This window comes from Diabrotica undecimpunctata, unplaced genomic scaffold (assembly GCF_040954645.1).
Source record: "Diabrotica undecimpunctata isolate CICGRU unplaced genomic scaffold, icDiaUnde3 ctg00000568.1, whole genome shotgun sequence".
NCBI classification, from domain to species: domain Eukaryota; kingdom Metazoa; phylum Arthropoda; class Insecta; order Coleoptera; family Chrysomelidae; genus Diabrotica; species Diabrotica undecimpunctata.
In genome coordinates, this window is record NW_027311885.1 from 2,005,591 (window position 1) to 2,023,746 (window position 18,156).

Sequence of the window (18,156 nt, forward strand, 5' to 3'; positions counted from 1 at the left end):
GAAAATCTTATTACTTTCCTAACTTTTTTTCTAGCGGTGCAAAAGTGCTGGAATGACTAAATATGTAATTGTGCTCTCGCAATTACAAAAAGGTAACGCACCGTTAGAAAATCTTATTACTTTCCTAACTTTTTTTCTAGCGGTGCAAAAGTGCTGGAATGACTACATATGTAAGTGTTGTGCTCTCGCAATTACAAAAAGGTACCGCACCGTTAGAAAATCTTATTAGTTTCCTAACTTTTTTTCTAGCGGTGCAAAAGTTCTGGAATGACTACATATGTAATTGTCGTGCTCTCGCAATTACGAAAAGGTAACGCACCGTTAGAAAATCTTATTAGTTTCCTAACTTTTTTTCTAGCGGTGCAAAAGTGTTGGAATGACTACGTATGTAATTGTCGTGCTTTCGCTATTACAAAAAGGTAACGCACCGTTAGAAAATCTTATTACTTTCCTAACTTTTTTTCTAGCGGTGCAAAAGTGCTGGAATGACTACATATGTACTCGTTGTGCTCTCGCAATTACAAAAAGGTAACGCACCGTTAGAAAATCTTATTACTTTCCTAACTTTTTTTCTAGCGGTGCAAAAGTGCTGGAATGACTACATATGTAATTGTTGTGCTCTCAGAATTCTAAAAAGTCAACGCACCGTTAGAAAATCTTATTAGTTTCCTAACTTTTATTCTAGCGGTGCAAAAGTGCTGGAATGACTACATATGTAATTGTTGTGCTCTCGCAATTACAAAAAGGTAACGCACCGTTAGAAAATCTTATTAGTTTCCTAACTTTTATTCTAGCGGTGCAAAAGTGCTGGAATGACTACATATGTAATTGTTGTGCTCTCGCAATTACAAAAAGGTAAAGCACCGTTAGAAAATCTTATTAGTTTCCTAACTTTTTTTCTAGCGGTGCAAAAGTGCTGGAATGACTACATATGTAATTGTCGTGCTCTCGCAATTACAAAAAGGTAACGCACCGTTAGAAAATCTTATTAGTTTCCTAACTTTTTTTCTAGCGGTGCAAAAGTGTTGGAATGACTACGTATGTAATTGTCGTGCTTTCGCTATTACAAAAAGGAAACGCACCGTTAGAAAATCTTATTACTTTCCTAACTTTTTTTCTAGCGGTGCAAAAGTGCTGGAATGACTACATATGTACTCGTTGTGCTCTCGCAATTACAAAAAGGTAACGCACCGTTAGAAAATCTTATTAGTTTCCTAACTTTTTTTCTAGCGGTGCAAAAGTGCTGGAATGACTACATATGTAATTGTCGTGCTCTCGCAATTACAAAAAGGTAACGCACCGTTAGAAAATCTTATTAGTTTCCTAACTTTTTTTCTAGCGGTGCAAAAGTGTTGGAATGACTACATATGTAATTGTCGTGCTCTCGCAATTACAAAAAGGTAACGCACCGTTAGAAAATCTTATTACTTTCCTAACTTTTTTTCTGGCGATGCAAAAGTGCTGGAATGACTACATATGTAATTGTTGTGCTCTCGCAATTACAAAAAGGTAACGCACCGTTAGAAAATCTTATTAGTTTCCTAACTTTTTTTCTGGCGGTGCAAAAGTGCTGGAATGACTACATATGTAATTGTCGTGCTCTCGCAATTACAAAAAGGTAACGCACCGTTAGAAAATCTTATTAGTTTCCTAACTTTTTTTCTAGCGGTGCAAAAGTGCTGGAATGACTACATATGTAATTGTTGTGCTCTCAGAATTCTAAAAAGTCAACGCACCGTTAGAAAATCTTATTAGTTTCCTAACTTTTTTTCTAGCGGTGCAAAAGTGCTGGAATGACTACATATGTAATTGTTGTGCTCTCGCAATTACAAAAAGGTAACGCACCGTTAGAAAATCTTATTACTTTCCTAACTTTTTTTCTAGCGGTGCAAAAGTGCTGGAATGACTAAATATGTAATTGTGCTCTCGCAATTACAAAAAGGTAACGCACCGTTAGAAAATCTTATTACTTTCCTAACTTTTTTTCTAGCGGTGCAAAAGTGCTGGAATGACTACATATGTAAGTGTTGTGCTCTCGCAATTACAAAAAGGTACCGCACCGTTAGAAAATCTTATTAGTTTCCTAACTTTTTTTCTAGCGGTGCAAAAGTTCTGGAATGACTACATATGTAATTGTCGTGCTCTCGCAATTACGAAAAGGTAACGCACCGTTAGAAAATCTTATTAGTTTCCTAACTTTTTTTCTAGCGGTGCAAAAGTGTTGGAATGACTACGTATGTAATTGTCGTGCTTTCGCTATTACAAAAAGGTAACGCACCGTTAGAAAATCTTATTACTTTCCTAACTTTTTTTCTAGCGGTGCAAAAGTGCTGGAATGACTACATATGTACTCGTTGTGCTCTCGCAATTACAAAAAGGTAACGCACCGTTAGAAAATCTTATTACTTTCCTAACTTTTTTTCTAGCGGTGCAAAAGTGCTGGAATGACTACATATGTAATTGTTGTGCTCTCAGAATTCTAAAAAGTCAACGCACCGTTAGAAAATCTTATTAGTTTCCTAACTTTTATTCTAGCGGTGCAAAAGTGCTGGAATGACTACATATGTAATTGTTGTGCTCTCGCAATTACAAAAAGGTAACGCACCGTTAGAAAATCTTATTAGTTTCCTAACTTTTATTCTAGCGGTGCAAAAGTGCTGGAATGACTACATATGTAATTGTTGTGCTCTCGCAATTACAAAAAGGTAAAGCACCGTTAGAAAATCTTATTAGTTTCCTAACTTTTTTTCTAGCGGTGCAAAAGTTCTGGAATGACTACATATGTAATTGTCGTGCTCTCGCAATTACAAAAAGGTAACGCACCGTTAGAAAATCTTATTACTTTCCTAACTTTTTTTCTAGCGGTGCAAAAGTGCTGGAATGACTACATTTGTAATTGTTGTGCTCTCAGAATTCTAAAAAGTCAACGCACCGTTAGAAAATCTTATTAGTTTCCTATCTTTTTTTCTAGCGGTGCAAAAGTGCTGGAATGACTACATATGTAATTGTTGTGCTCTCGCAATTACAAAAAGGTAACGCACCGTTAGAAAATCTTATTACTTTCCTAACTTTTTTTCTAGCGGTGCAAAAGTGCTGGAATGACTACATATGTAATTGTTGTGCTCTCGCAATTACAAAAAGGTAACGCACCGTTAGAAAATCTTATTAGTTTCCTAACTTTTTTTCTAGCGGTGCAAAAGTTCTGGAATGACTACATATGTAATTGTCGTGCTCTCGCAATTACAAAAAGGTAACGCACCGTTAGAAAATCTTATTACTTTCCTAACTTTTTTTCTGGCCATGCAAAAGTGCTGGAATGACTACATATGTAATTGTTGTGCTCTCGCAATTACAAAAAGGTAACGCACCGTTAGAAAATCTTATTAGTTTCCTAACTTTTTTTCTAGCGGTGCAAAAGTGCTGGAATGACTACATATGTAATTGTCGTGCTCTCGCAATTACAAAAAGGTAACGCACCGTTAGAAAATCTTATTAGTTTCCTAACTTTTTTTCTAGCGGTGCAAAAGTGTTGGAATGACTACGTATGTAATTGTCGTGCTTTCGCTATTACAAAAAGGAAACGCACCGTTAGAAAATCTTATTACTTTCCTAACTTTTTTTCTAGCGGTGCAAAAGTGCTGGAATGACTACATATGTACTCGTTGTGCTCTCGCAATTACAAAAAGGTAACGCACCGTTAGAAAATCTTATTAGTTTCCTAACTTTTTTTCTAGCGGTGCAAAAGTGCTGGAATGACTACATATGTAATTGTCGTGCTCTCGCAATTACAAAAAGGTAACGCACCGTTAGAAAATCTTATTAGTTTCCTAACTTTTTTTCTAGCGGTGCAAAAGTGTTGGAATGACTACATATGTAATTGTCGTGCTCTCGCAATTACAAAAAGGTAACGCACCGTTAGAAAATCTTATTACTTTCCTAACTTTTTTTCTGGCGATGCAAAAGTGCTGGAATGACTACATATGTAATTGTTGTGCTCTCGCAATTACAAAAAGGTAACGCACCGTTAGAAAATCTTATTAGTTTCCTAACTTTTTTTCTGGCGGTGCAAAAGTGCTGGAATGACTACATATGTAATTGTCGTGCTCTCGCAATTACAAAAAGGTAACGCACCGTTAGAAAATCTTATTAGTTTCCTAACTTTTTTTCTAGCGGTGCAAAAGTGCTGGAATGACTACATATGTAATTGTTGTGCTCTCAGAATTCTAAAAAGTCAACGCACCGTTAGAAAATCTTATTAGTTTCCTAACTTTTTTTCTAGCGGTGCAAAAGTGCTGGAATGACTACATATGTAATTGTTGTGCTCTCGCAATTACAAAAAGGTAACGCACCGTTAGAAAATCTTATTACTTTCCTAACTTTTTTTCTAGCGGTGCAAAAGTGCTGGAATGACTAAATATGTAATTGTGCTCTCGCAATTACAAAAAGGTAACGCACCGTTAGAAAATCTTATTACTTTCCTAACTTTTTTTCTAGCGGTGCAAAAGTGCTGGAATGACTACATATGTAAGTGTTGTGCTCTCGCAATTACAAAAAGGTACCGCACCGTTAGAAAATCTTATTAGTTTCCTAACTTTTTTTCTAGCGGTGCAAAAGTTCTGGAATGACTACATATGTAATTGTCGTGCTCTCGCAATTACAAAAAGGTAACGCACCGTTAGAAAATCTTATTACTTTCCTAACTTCTTTTCTAGCGGTGCAAAAGTGCTGGAATGACTACATATGTAATTGTTGTGCTCCCAGAATTCTAAAAAGTCAACGCACCGTTAGAAAATCTTATTAGTTTCCTAACTTTTTTTCTAGCGGTGCAAAAGTGCTGGAATGACTACATATGTAATTGTCGTGCTCTCGCAATTACAAAAAGGTAACGCACCGTTAGAAAATCTTATTACTTTCCTAACTTTTTTTCTAGCGGTGCAAAAGTGCTGGAATGACTACATATGTAGTTTTTGTGCTCTCGCAATTACAAAAAGGTAACGCACCGTTAGAAAATCTGATTAGTTTCCTAACTTTTTTTCTAGCGGTGCAAAAGTGCTGGAATGACTACATATGTAATTGTTGTGCTCTCGCAATTACAAAAAGCTAACGCACCGTTAGAAAATCTTATTAGTTTCCTAACTTTTTTTCTAGCGGTGCAAAAGTGCTGGAATGACTACATATGTAATTGTCGTGCTCTCGCAATTACAAAAAGGTAACGCACCGTTAGAAAATCTTATTACTTTCCTAACTTTTTTTCTAGCGGTGCAAAAGTGCTGGAATGACTACATATGTAATTGTTGTGCTCCCAGAATTCTAAAAAGTCAACGCACCGTTAGAAAATCTTATTAGTTTCCTAACTTTTTTTCTAGCGGTGCAAAAGTGCTGGAATGACTACATATGTAATTGTCGTGCTCTCGCAATTACAAAAAGGTAACGCACCGTTAGAAAATCTTATTACTTTCCTAACTTTTTTTCTAGCGGTGCAAAAGTGTTGGAATGACTACATATGTAATTGTTGTGCTCTCGCAATTACAAAAAGGTAACGCACCGTTAGAAAATCTTATTAGTTTCCTAACTTTTTTTCTAGCGGTGCAAAAGTGCTGGAATGACTACATATGTAATTGTCGTGCTCTCGCAATTACAAAAAGGTAACGCACCGTTAGAAAATCTTATTACTTTCCTAACTTTTTTTCTAGCGGTGCAAAAGTGCTGGAATGACTACATATGTAATTGTCGTGCTCTCGCAATTACAAAAAGGTAACGCACCTTTAGAAAATCTTATTACTTTCCTAACTTTTTTTCTAGCGGTGCAAAAGTGCTGGAATGAGTACATATGTAATTGTTGTGCTCTCAGAATTCTAAAAAGTCAACGCACCGTTAGAAAATCTTATTAGTTTCCTAACTTTTTTTCTAGCCGTGCAAAAGTGCTGGAATGACTACATATGTAATTGTTGTGCTCTCGCAATTACAAAAAGGTAACGCACCGTTAGAAAATCTTATTACTTTCCTAACTTTTTTTCTAGCGGTGCAAAAGTGCTGGAATGACTAAATATGTAATTGTTGTGCTCTCGCAATTACAAAAAGGTAACGCACCGTTAGAAAATCTTATTACTTTCCTAACTTTTTTTCTAGCGGTGCAAAAGTGCTGGAATGACTACATATGTAATTGTTGTGCTCTCGCAATTACAAAAAGGTAACGCACCGTTAGAAAATCTTATTAGTTTCCTAACTTTTTTTCTAGCGGTGCAAAAGTGCTGGAATGACTACATATGTAATTGTCGTGCTCTCGCAATTACAAAAAGGTAACGCACCGTTAGAAAATCTTATTAGTTTCCTAACTTTTTTTCTAGCGGTGCAAAAGTGTTGGAATGACTACGTATGTAATTGTCGTGCTTTCGCTATTACAAAAAGGTAACGCACCGTTAGAAAATCTTATTACTTTCCTAACTTTTTTTCTAGCGGTGCAAAAGTGCTGGAATGACTACACATGTACTCGTTGTGCTCTCGCAATTACAAAAAGGTAACGCACCGTTAGAAAATCTTATTAGTTTCCTAACTTTTTTTCTAGCGGTGCAAAAGTGCTGGAATGACTACATATGTAATTGTTGTGCTCTCGCAATTACAAAAAGGTAACGCACCGTTAGAAAATCTTATTAGTTTCCTAACTTTTTTTCTAGCGGTGCAAAAGTGCTGGAATGACTACATATGTAATTGTTGTGCTCTCGCAATTACAAAAAGCTAACGCACCGTTAGAAAATCTTATTAGTTTCCTAACTTTTTTTCTAGCGGTGCAAAAGTGCTGGAATGACTACATATGTAATTGTCGTGCTCTCGCAATTACGAAAAGGTAACGCACCGTTAGAAAATCTTATTAGTTTCCTAACTTTTTTTCTAGCGGTGCAAAAGTGTTGGAATGACTACGTATGTAATTGTCGTGCTTTCGCTATTACAAAAAGGTAACGCACCGTTAGAAAATCTTATTACTTTCCTAACTTTTTTTCTAGCGGTGCAAAAGTGCTGGAATGACTACATATGTACTCGTTGTGCTCTCGCAATTACAAAAAGGTAACGCACCGTTAGAAAATCTTATTACTTTCCTAACTTTTTTTCTAGCGGTGCAAAAGTGCTGGAATGACTACATATGTAATTGTCGTGCTCTCGCAATTACAAAAAGGTAACGCACCGTTAGAAAATCTTATTAGTTTCCTTACTTTTTTTCTAGCGGTGCAAAAGTGTTGGAATGACTACGTATGTAATTGTCGTGCTTTCGCAATTACAAAAAGGTAACGCACCGTTAGAAAATCTTATTACTTTCCTAACTTTTTTTCTAGCGGTGCAAAAGTGCTGGAATGACTACATATGTACTCGTTGTGCTCTCGCAATTACAAAAAGGTAACGCACCGTTAGAAAATCTTATTAGTTTCCTAACTTTTTTTCTAGCGGTGCAAAAGTGCTGGAATGACTACATATGTAATTGTTGTGCTCTCGCAATTACAAAAAGCTAACGCACCGTTAGAAAATCTTATTAGTTTCCTAACTTTTTTTCTAGCGGTGCAAAAGTGTTGGAATGACTACGTATGTAATTGTCGTGCTTTCGCAATTACAAAAAGGTAACGCACCGTTAGAAAATCTTATTACTTTCCTAACTTTTTTTCTAGCGGTGGAAAAGTGCTGGAATGACTACATATGTACTCGTTGTGCTCTCGCAATTACAAAAAGGTAACGCACCGTTAGAAAATCTTATTAGTTTCCTAACTTTTTTTCTAGCGGTGCAAAAGTGCTGGAATGACTACATATGTAATTGTTGTGCTCTCGCAATTACAAAAAGCTAACGCACCGTTAGAAAATCTTATTAGTTTCCTAACTTTTTTTCTAGCGGTGCAAAAGTGTTGGAATGACTACGTATGTAATTGTCGTGCTTTCGCAATTACAAAAAGGTAACGCACCGTTAGAAAATCTTATTACTTTCCTAACTTTTTTTCTAGCGGTGCAAAAGTGCTGGAATGACTACATATGTACTCGTTGTGCTCTCGCAATTACAAAAAGGTAACGCACCGTTAGAAAATCTTATTAGTTTCCTAACTTTTTTTCTAGCGGTGCAAAAGTGCTGGAATGACTACATATGTAATTGTTGTGCTCTCGCAATTACAAAAAGCTAACGCACCGTTAGAAAATCTTATTAGTTTCCTAACTTTTTTTCTAGCGGTGCAAAAGTGCTGGAATGACTACATATGTAATTGTCGTGCTCTCGCAATTACGAAAAGGTAACGCACCGTTAGAAAATCTTATTAGTTTCCTAACTTTTTTTCTAGCGGTGCAAAAGTGTTGGAATGACTACGTATGTAATTGTCGTGCTTTCGCTATTACAAAAAGGTAACGCACTGTTAGAAAATCTTATTACTTTCCTAACTTTTTTTCTAGCGGTGCAAAAGTGCTGGAATGACTACATATGTACTCGTTGTGCTCTCGCAATTACAAAAAGGTAACGCACCGTTAGAAAATCTTATTAGTTTCCTAACTTTTTTTCTAGCGGTGCAAAAGTGCTGGAATGACTACATATGTAATTGTTGTGCTCTCGCAATTACAAAAAGCTAACGCACCGTTAGAAAATCTTATTAGTTTCCTAACTTTTTTTCTAGCGGTGCAAAAGTATTGGAATGACTACGTATGTAATTGTCGTGCTTTCGCAATTACAAAAAGGTAACGCACCCTTAGAAAATCTTATTAATTTCCTAACTTTTTTTCTAGCGGTGCAAAAGTGCTGGAATGACTACATATGTACTCGATGTGCTCTCGCAATTACAAAAAGGTAACGCACCGTTAGAAAATCTTATTAGTTTCCTAACTTTTTTTCTAGCGGTGCAAAAGTGCTGGAATGACTACATATGTAATTGTCGTGCTCTCGCAATTACAAAAAGGTAACGCACCGTTAGAAAATCTTATTAGTTTCCTAACTTTTTTTCTAGCGGTGCAAAAGTGTTGGAATGACTACGTATGTAATTGTCGTGCTTTCGCAATTACAAAAAGGTAACGCACCGTTAGAAAATCTTATTACTTTCCTAACTTTTTTTCTAGCGGTGCAAAAGTGCTGGAATGACTACATATGTACTCGTTGTGCTCTCGCAATTACAAAAAGGTAACGCACCGTTAGAAAATCTTATTAGTTTCCTAACTTTTTTTCTAGCGGTGCAAAAGTGCTGGAATGACTACATATGTAATTGTTGTGCTCTCGCAATTACAAAAAGCTAACGCACCATTAGAAAATCTTATTAGTTTCCTAACTTTTTTTCTAGCGGTGCAAAAGTGTTGGAATGACTACGTATGTAATTGTCGTGCTTTCGCAATTACAAAAAGGTAACGCACCGTTAGAAAATCTTATCACTTTCCTAACTTTTTTTCTAGCGGTGCAAAAGTGCTGGAATGACTACATATGTACTCGTTGTGCTCTCGCAATTACAAAAAGGTAACGCACCGTTAGAAAATCTTATTAGTTTCCTAACTTTTTTTCTAGCGGTGCAAAAGTGCTGGAATGACTACATATGTAATTGTTGTGCTCTCGCAATTACAAAAAGCTAACGCACCGTTAGAAAATCTTATTAGTTTCCTAACTTTTTTTCTAGCGGTGCAAAAGTGTTGGAATGACTACGTATGTAATTGTCGTGCTTTCGCAATTACAAAAAGGTAACGCACCGTTAGAAAATCTTATTACTTTCCTAACTTTTTTTCTAGCGGTGCAAAAGTGCTGGAATGACTACATATGTACTCGTTGTGCTCTCGCAATTACAAAAAGGTAACGCACCGTTAGAAAATCTTATTAGTTTCCTAACTTTTTTTCTAGCGGTGCAAAAGTGCTGGAATGACTACATATGTAATTGTTGTGCTCTCGCAATTACAAAAAGGTAACGCACCGTTAGAAAATCTTATTACTTTCCTAACTTTTTTTCTAGCGGTGCAAAAGTGCTGGAATGACTACATATGTACTCGTTGTGCTCTCGCAATTACAAAAAGGTAACGCACCGTTAGAAAATCTTATTAGTTTCCTAACTTTTTTTCTAGCGGTGCAAAAGTGCTGGAATGACTACATATGTAATTGTTGTGCTCTCGCAATTACAAAAAGCTAACGCACCGTTAGAAAATCTTATTAGTTTCCTAACTTTTTTTCTAGCGGTGCAAAAGTGCAGGAATGACTACATATGTAATTGTCGTGCTCTCGCAATTACGAAAAGGTAACGCACCGTTAGAAAATCTTATTAGTTTCCTAACTTTTTTTCTAGCGGTGCAAAAGTGTTGGAATGACTACGTATGTAATTGTCGTGCTTTCGCTATTACAAAAAGGTAACGCACTTACAGAAAATCTTATTACTTTCCTAACTTTTTTTCTAGCGGTGCAAAAGTGCTGGAATGACTACATATGTACTCGTTGTGCTCTCGCAATTACAAAAAGGTAACGCACCGTTAGAAAATCTTATTAGTTTCCTAACTTTTTTTCTAGCGGTGCAAAAGTGCTGGAATGACTACATATGTAATTGTTGTGCTCTCGCAATTACAAAAAGCTAACGCACCGTTAGAAAATCTTATTAGTTTCCTAACTTTTTTTCTAGCGGTGCAAAAGTATTGGAATGATTACGTATGTAATTGTCGTGCTTTCGCAATTACAAAAAGGTAACGCACCGTTAGAAAATCTTATTAATTTCCTAACTTTTTTTCTAGCGGTGCAAAAGTGCTGGAATGACTACATATGTACTCGATGTGCTCTCGCAATTACAAAAAGGTAACGCACCGTTAGAAAATCTTATTAGTTTCCTAACTTTTTTTCTAGCGGTGCAAAAGTGCTGGAATGACTACATATGTAATTGTCGTGCTCTCGCAATTACAAAAAGGTAACGCACCGTTAGAAAATCTTATTAGTTTCCTAACTTTTTTTCTAGCGGTGCAAAAGTGTTGGAATGACTACGTATGTAATTGTCGTGCTTTCGCAATTACAAAAAGGTAACGCACCGTTAGAAAATCTTATTACTTTCCTAACTTTTTTTCTAGCGGTGCAAAAGTGCTGGAATGACTACATATGTACTCGTTGTGCTCTCGCAATTACAAAAAGGTAACGCACCGTTAGAAAATCTTATTAGTTTCCTAACTTTTTTTCTAGCGGTGCAAAAGTGCTGGAATGACTACATATGTAATTGTTGTGCTCTCGCAATTACAAAAAGCTAACGCACCATTAGAAAATCTTATTAGTTTCCTAACTTTTTTTCTAGCGGTGCAAAAGTGTTGGAATGACTACGTATGTAATTGTCGTGCTTTCGCAATTACAAAAAGGTAACGCACCGTTAGAAAATCTTATCACTTTCCTAACTTTTTTTCTAGCGGTGCAAAAGTGCTGGAATGACTACATATGTACTCGTTGTGCTCTCGCAATTACAAAAAGGTAACGCACCGTTAGAAAATCTTATTAGTTTCCTAACTTTTTTTCTAGCGGTGCAAAAGTGCTGGAATGACTACATATGTAATTGTTGTGCTCTCGCAATTACAAAAAGCTAACGCACCGTTAGAAAATCTTATTAGTTTCCTAACTTTTTTTCTAGCGGTGCAAAAGTGTTGGAATGACTACGTATGTAATTGTCGTGCTTTCGCAATTACAAAAAGCTAACGCACCGTTAGAAAATCTTATTAGTTTCCTAACTTTTTTTCTAGCGGTGCAAAAGTGCTGGAATGACTACATATGTAATTGTCGGGCTCTCGCAATTACGAAAAGGTAACGCACCGTTAGAAAATCTTATTAGTTTCCTAACTTTTTTTCTAGCGGTGCAAAAGTGTTGGAATGACTACGTATGTAATTGTTGTGCTTTCGCTATTACAAAAAGGTAACGCACCGTTAGAAAATCTTATTACTTTCCTAACTTTTTTTCTAGCGGTGCAAAAGTGCTGGAATGACTACATATGTACTCGTTGTGCTCTCGCAATTACAAAAAGGTAACGCACCGTTAGAAAATCTTATTAGTTTCCTAACTTTTTTTCTAGCGGTGCAAAAGTGCTGGAATGACTACATATGTAATTGTTGTGCTCTCGCAATTACAAAAAGCTAACGCACCGTTAGAAAATCTTATTAGTTTCCTAACTTTTTTTCTAGCGGTGCAAAAGTGTTGGAATGACTACGTATGTAATTGTCGTGCTTTCGCAATTACAAAAAGGTAACGCACCGTTAGAAAATCTTATTAGTTTCCTAACTTTTTTTCTAGCGGTGCAAAAGTGCTGGAATGACTACATATGTAATTGTCGTGCTCTCGCAATTACGAAAAGGTAACGCACCGTTAGAAAATCTTATTAGTTTCCTAACTTTTTTTCTAGCGGTGCAAAAGTGTTGGAATGACTACGTATGTAATGGTCGTGCTTTCGCTATTACAAAAAGGTAACGCACCGTTAGAAAATCTTATTACTTTCCTAACTTTTTTTCTAGCGGTGCAAAAGTGCTGGAATGACTACATATGTACTCGTTGTGCTCTCGCAATTACAAAAAGGTAACGCACCGTTAGAAAATCTTATTAGTTTCCTAACTTTTTTTCTAGCGGTGCAAAAGTGTTGGAATGACTACGTATGTAATTGTCGTGCTTTCGCAATTACAAAAAGGTAACGCACCGTTAGAAAATCTTATTACTTTCCTAACTTTTTTTCTAGCGGTGCAAAAGTGCTGGAATGACTACATATGTACTCGTTGTGCTCTCGCAATTACAAAAAGGTAACGCACCGTTAGAAAATCTTATTAGTTTCCTAACTTTTTTTCTAGCGGTGCAAAAGTGCTGGAATGACTACATATGTAATTGTCGTGCTCTCGCAATTACAAAAAGGTAACGCACCGTTAGAAAATCTTATTAGTTTCCTAACTTTTTTTCTAGCGGTGCAAAAGCGTTGGAATGACTACGTATGTAATTGTCGTGCTTTCGCAATTACAAAAAGGTAACGCACCGTTAGAAAATCTTATTACTTTCCTAACTTTTTTTCTAGCGGTGCAAAAGTGCTGGAATGACTACATATGTACTCGTTGTGCTCTCGCAATTACAAAAAGGTAACGCACCGTTAGAAAATCTTATTAGTTTCCTAACTTTTTTTCTAGCGGTGCAAAAGTGCTGGAATGACTACATATGTAAGTGTTGTGCTCTCGCAATTACAAAAAGCTAACGCACCATTAGAAAATCTTATTAGTTTCCTAACTTTTTTTCTAGCGGTGCAAAAGTGTTGGAATGACTACGTATGTAATTGTCGTGCTTTCGCAATTACAAAAAGGTAACGCACCGTTAGAAAATCTTATTACTTTCCTAACTTTTTTTCTAGCGGTGCAAAAGTGCTGGAATGACTACATATGTACTCGTTGTGCTCTCGCAATTACAAAAAGGTAACGCACCGTTAGAAAATCTTATTAGTTTCCTAACTTTTTTTCTAGCGGTGCAAAAGTGCTGGAATGACTACATATGTAATTGTCGTGCTCTCGCAATTACAAAAAGGTAACGCACCGTTAGAAAATCTTATTAGTTTCCTAACTTTTTTTCTAGAGGTGCAAAAGTGTTGGAATGAATACGTATGTAATTGTCGTGCTTTCGCAATTACAAAAAGGTAACGCACCGTTAGAAAATCTTATTACTTTCCTAACTTTTTTTCTAGCGGTGCAAAAGTGCTGGAATGACTACATATGTACTCGTTGTGCTTTCGCAATTACAAAAAGGTAACGCACCGTTAGAAAATCTTATTAGTTTCCTAACTTTTTTTCTAGCGGTGCAAAAGTGCTGGAATGACTACATATGTAATTGTTGTGCTCTCGCAATTACAAAAAGCTAACGCACCGTTAGAAAATCTTATTAGTTTCCTAACTTTTTTTCTAGCGGTGCAAAAGTGTTGGAATGACTACGTATGTAATTGTCGTGCTTTCGCAATTACAAAAAGGTAACGCACCGTTAGAAAATCTTATTACTTTCCTAACTTTTTTTCTAGCGGTGCAAAAGTGCTGGAATGACTACATATGTACTCGTTGTGCTCTCGCAATTACAAAAAGGTAACGCACCGTTAGAAAATCTTATTAGTTTCCCAACTTTTTTTCTAGCGGTGCAAAAGTGCTGGAATGACTACATATGTAATTGTCGTGCTCTCGCAATTACAAAAAGGTAACGCACCGTTAGAAAATCTTATTACTTTCCTAACTTTTTTTCTAGCGGTGCAAAAGTGCTGGAATGACTACATATGTAATTGTCGTGCTCTCGCAATTACAAAAAGGTAACGCACCGTTAGAAAATCTTATTACTTTCCTAACTTTTTTTCTAGCGGTGCAAAAGTGCTGAAATGACTACATATATAATTGTTGTGCTCTCGCAATTACAAAAAGGTAACGCAATGTTAGAAAATCTTATTAGTTTCCTAACGTTTTTTCTAGCGGTGCAAAAGTGCTGGAATGACTACATATGTAATTGTTGTGCTCTCGCAATTACAAAAAGGTAACGCACTGTTAGAAAATCTTATTACTTTCCTAACTTTTTTTCTAGCGGTGCAAAAGTGCTGGAATGACTACATATGTACTCGTTGTGCTCTCGCAATTACAAAAAGGTAACGCACCGTTAGAAAATCTTATTAGTTTCCTAACTTTTTTTCTAGCGGTGCAAAAGTGCTGGAATGATCACATATGTGATTGTTGTGCTCTCGGCGTTCCAAAAAGGTAACGCACCGTTAGAAAATCTTATTAGTTTCCTAACTTTTTTTCTAGCGGTGCAAAAGTGCTGGAATGATCACATATGTGATTGTTGTGCTCTCGGCTTTCCAAAAAGGTAACGCACCGTTAGAAAATCTTATTACTTTCCTAACTTTTTTTCTAGGGGTGCAAAAGTGTTGGAATGACTACATATGTAATTGTCGTGCTCTCGCAATTACAAAAAGGTAACGCACCGTTAGAAAATCTTATTAGTTTCCTAACTTTTTTTCTAGCGGTGCAAAAGTGCTGGAATGACTACATATGTAATTGTTGTGCTCTCGCAATTACAAAAAGGTAACGCACCGTTGGAAAATCTTATTACTTTCCTAACTTTTTTTCTACCGGAGCAAAAGTGCTGGAATGACTACATATGTAATTGTCGTGCTATCGCAATTACAAAAAGGTAACGCACCGTTAGAAAATCTTATTACTTTCCTAACTTTTTTTCTAGCGGTGCAAAAGTGCTGGAATGACTACATATGTAATTGTCGTGCTCTCGCAATTACAAAAAGGTAACGCACCGTTAGGAAATCTTATTACTTTCCTAACTTTTTTTCTAGCGGTGCAAAAGTGCTGGAATGACTACATATGTAATTGTTGTGCTCTCGCAATTACAAAAAGGTAACGCACCGTTAGAAAATCTTATTAGTTTCCTAACTTTTTTTCTAGCGGTGCAAAAGTGCTGGAATGACTACATATGTAATTGTTGTGCTCTCGCAATTACAAAAAGGTAACGCACCGTTAGAAAATCTTATTAGTTTCCTAACTTTTTTTCTAGCGGTGCAAAAGTGCTGGAATGACTACATATGTAATTGTTGTGCTCTCGCAATGACAAAAAGGTAACGCACCGTTAGGAAATCTTATTACTTTCCTAACTTTTATTCTAGCGGTGCAAAAGTGCTGGAATGACTACATATGTAATTGTTGTGCTCTCGCAATTACAAAAAGGTAACGCACCGTTAGAAAATCTTATTAGTTTCCTAACTTTTATTCTAGCGGTGCAAAAGTGCTGGAATGACTACATATGTAATTGTTGTGCTCTCGCAATTACAAAAAGGTAACGCACCGTTAGAAAATCTTATTACTTTCCTAACTTTTTTTCTAGCGGTGCAAAAGTGCTGGAATGACTACATATGTAATTGTTGTGCTCTCGCAATTACAAAAAGGTAACGCACCGTTAGAAAATCTTATTAGTTTCCTAACTTTTTTTCTAGCGGTGCAAAAGTGCTGGACTGACTACATATGTAATTGTTGTGCTCTCGCAATTACAAAAAGGTAACGCACCGTTAGAAAATCTTATTACTTTCCTAACTTTTTTTCTAGCGGTGCAAAAGTGCTGGAATGACTACATGTGTAATTGTTGTGCTCTCGCAATTACAAAAAGGTAACGCACCGTTAGAAAATCTTATTAGTTTCCTAACTTTTTTGTGCTGGAATGACTACATATGTAATTGTTGTGCTCTCGCAATTACAAAAAGGTAACGCACCGTTAGAAAATCTTATTACTTTCCTAACTTTTTTTCTAGCGGTGCAAAAGTGCTGGAATGACTACATGTGTAATTGTTGTGCTCTCGCAATTACAAAAAGGTAACGCACCGTTAGAAAATCTTATTAGTTTCCTAACTTTTTTTCTAGCGGTGCAAAAGTGCTGGAATGATTACATATGTAATTGTCGTGCTCTCGCAATTACAAAAAGGTAACGCACCGTTAGAAAATCTTATTAGTTTCCTAACTTTTTTTCTAGCGGTGCAAAAGTGCTGGAATGATCACATATGTGATTGTTGTGCTCTCGGCGTTCCAAAAAGGTAACGCACCGTTAGAAAATCTTATTAGTTTCCTAACTTTTTTTCTAGGGGTGCAAAAGTGTTGGAATGACTACATATGTAATTGTCGTGCTCTCGCAATTACAAAAAGGTAACGCACCGTTAGAAAATCTTATTAGTTTCCTAACTTTTTTTCTAACGGTGCAAAAGTGCTGGAATGACTACATATGTAATTGTCGTGCTCTCGCAATTACAAAAAGGTAACGCACCGTTAGAAAATCTTATTACTTTCCTAACTTTTTTTCTAGCGGTGCAAAAGTGCTGGAATGACTACATATGTAATTGTCGTGCTCTCGCAATTACAAAAAGGTAACGCACCGTTAGGAAATCTTATTACTTTCCTAACTTTTTTTCTAGCGCTGCAAAAGTGCTGGAATGACTACATATGTAATTGTTGTGCTCTCGCAATTACAAGAAGGTAACGCACCGTTAGAAAATCTTATTAGTTTCCTAACTTTTTTTCTAGCGGTGCAAAAGTGCTGGAATGACTACATATGTAATTGTTGTGCTCTCGCAATTACAAAAAGGTAACGCACCGTTAGAAAATCTTATTACTTTCCTAACTTTTTTTCTACCGGTGCAAAAGTGCTGGAATGACTACATATGTAATTGTCGTGCTCTCGCAATTACAAAAAGGTAACGCACCGTTAGAAAATCTTATTACTTTCCTAACTTTTTTTCTAGCGGTGCAAAAGTGCTGAAATGACTACATATGTAATTGTTGTGCTCTCGCAATTACAAAAAGGTAACGCACCGTTAGAAAATCTTATTACTTTCCTAACTTTTTTTCTAGCGGTGCAAAAGTGCTGGAATGACTACATATGTAATTGTTGTGCTCTCGCAATTACAAAAAGCTAACGCACCGTTAGAAAATCTTATTAGTTTCCTAACTTTTTTTCTAGCGGTGCAAAAGTGCTGGAATGACTACATATGTAATTGTTGTGCTCTCGCAATTACAAAAAGGTAACGCACCGTTAGAAAATCTTATTACTTTCCTAACTTTTTTTCTAGCGGTGCAAAAGTGCTGGAATGACTACATGTGTAATTGTTGTGCTCTCGCAATTACAAAAAGGTAACGCACCGTTAGAAAATCTTATTAGTTTCCTAACTTTTTTTCTAGCGGTGCAAAAGTGCTGGAATGACTACATATGTAATTGTCGTGCTCTCGCAATTACAAAAAGGTAACGCACCGTTAGAAAATCTTATTAGTTTCCTAACTTTTTTTCTAGCGGTGCAAAAGTGCTGGAATGACTACATATGTAATTGTTGTGCTCTCGCAATTACAAAAAGGTAACGCACTGTTGGAAAATCTTATTACTTTCCTAACTTTTTTTCTACCGGAGCAAAAGTGCTGGAATGACTACATATGTAATTGTCGTGCTCTCGCAATTACAAAAAGGTAACGCACCGTTAGAAAATCTTATTACTTTCCTAACTTTTTTTCTAGCGGTGCAAAGGTGCTGGAATGACTACATATGTAATTGTCGTGCTCTCGCAATTACAAAAAGGTAACGCACCGTTAGAAAATCTTATTACTTTCCTAACTTTTTTTCTAGCGGTGCAAAAGTGCTGGAATGACTACATATGTAATTGTTGTGCTCTCGCAAT